This window comes from Gymnodraco acuticeps, unplaced genomic scaffold (genome assembly GCF_902827175.1).
Source record: "Gymnodraco acuticeps unplaced genomic scaffold, fGymAcu1.1, whole genome shotgun sequence".
Taxonomy (NCBI): domain Eukaryota; kingdom Metazoa; phylum Chordata; class Actinopteri; order Perciformes; family Bathydraconidae; genus Gymnodraco; species Gymnodraco acuticeps.
This window is the reverse complement of record NW_022992202.1, coordinates 146,515-148,652: the sequence shown is the minus strand read 5'-3', so window position 1 is coordinate 148,652 and position 2,138 is coordinate 146,515.

The following is a 2,138-nucleotide window of genomic DNA, read 5'->3' as shown; positions in this document are numbered from 1 at the left end:
ACACGCCTCCTACACACGGTCATAATAAACCCATGAGCGCCGTTATAACGCCTCATGTGGGCAGCACTGCATACACCTCCATCCATCCCCTGAGCGTGTACGCGCCTCATGAGAGCCAGAGTGAGACGCAGCGTGTGGAGGCCCCTGCGCAGCCCTTTCGGTCCAAGCACACCTTGGGTTGCCTCACGGGCAGCGGCGGCAGGGTCTCTGGCGTGGCTCGTCACCATGACGACCAAAAAAAAAAACACACATCTCGAGCACGTGCGCCCGCTCTCAGAGTTTTTCTCACGGCCCGTCCACACAGCGGCGTGCGTTGAAGCTTCCAACGCTTCTGCCCATTCACTTTGAATGGGGTGACGTCACTTTTAGCCGAACTGCATCGCGGGAAGCGACGCGGAGCGTTGCTGGCGTGGCTCGCTGCAAAAGTTGAGCAATGTTCAACTTTTGACGCCTCGGCAGAAGCGTCAGCCAATCGAATCATATGCCAGTACAAGCTCTAGCCAATCAAACCGCTGCTTGTGTGTCAGGGGTGGGAGATTCATGTGATTGGTTGTTGGTCGAGTGTCAGACACGCCCGCCGGCAAGCGTCAACGCACGCCGCTGTGTGGACAGGCCGTCAGAGTGGCAGCGCGTGGGTCTGATGGACAGATGGATGAGCAGGCTGATCAGCAGAGGATACGTCCTTTAAACACTCACACACATTCATACATTGATGGTAAAGGCTCATTTTACATATACTGGTTTGAAATAACAATCTTCTAAATGGAGGACGGCTTCTTGTGAACACCTTTCATTTAAAGACCCCATCCTGAAAGTTACAAACACTCTATCACTACAAATAGTTTGTTGGCCATAAAACAAAGGGATGAAAAAATGCCAAAACCAATAGTATATTGTGCATCTCTCATTGCCTATTGGTTCCTAATGAAGACATCTTTTGAAATGGACAACAAGTATTAGGTTCATTACATCAAATACTAATATCCTAAAATTGCTTGCCAGTTTTTGGGCAAATTGGCACCATACAGTGGCTTGTAAAAGTATTCAAACCCCTTGACAATTTTTCCGATTTTCTTGCATTCAAACCGATAATAAAATATTTGTATTTGTATTTTATGTCATGAACCAACACAAAGTCAGTCAAAAACGGAAAAGTGGTGTGTGCATATGTATTCACCCCCTTTGCCATAAAGTTCACCTGCAATGAAGTGTCTCATTATCTCTGTCTATATACACCTGTTGTAGAAGGCCCGTCTTCAACACCACTTTGCAAGTGGCATTACTAAGCAAGAAAACTCCACCATGAAGACTAAGGAGCTCTCCAAACAGGTCAGGGACAAAGTTGTGGAAAAGTACAAGATGGTTGGGTTATAAAAAAATCTCCATTTAATCCATTATTTCAAAATGAAAAAAATATGCCACGACAACCAACCTGCCAAGAGAGGGCCGCCCACCAAAACTCACACACCGTGCAAGGAGAGCATTGATCAGAGGCAACAAAGAGGCCATGGATAACCCTGAAGGAGCTGGTAAGTGCGTGAAGCATGGTGGTGGCATCATGTTGTGGGGATGTTTTTCATTGGCAGGGACTAGGAAGCTGGTAAAAATAGAATGAATGATGAATGGAGCTAAATACAGGGAAATACTTAAGGAAACTGTGTTTCAGTCTGCAAGTGATTTAAGGCCAAGGCGGAGGGTCACCTTCCAGCAGGATAATGACCCAAAGCTTACTGCTAAAGCAACGCTCGAGTGGTTTAAGGGGAAACATTTAAACATTTTGGAGAGGCCTAGTCAAAGCCCAGGGGAACAGACAGATACAGAAGTAGACCCCAAGAGACTCGCAGCTGTACTTGCTGCAAAAGGTGAGTCTACAAAGTATTGACTTTGGGGGGGTGAAAAACTGTATGCTCAGGTTCTCTTTTTCATTATTATTTGTATCAAAATTAAAACGTTTTTTTTGTAATATCCAACATTCCTTGTTTTTAGTAGTACTACATGCTATAATGTAGTACTACTAAAAAGATAATGCGTGAGTAATGCACATTATCTTTGTCTCTCTCCCTCTGTGGCCTTCCAGCTTGAAAATCTCTGCACAAAGATGGAAAAAGAGATGTGTAAACGAAAAGCATTACCCAAGA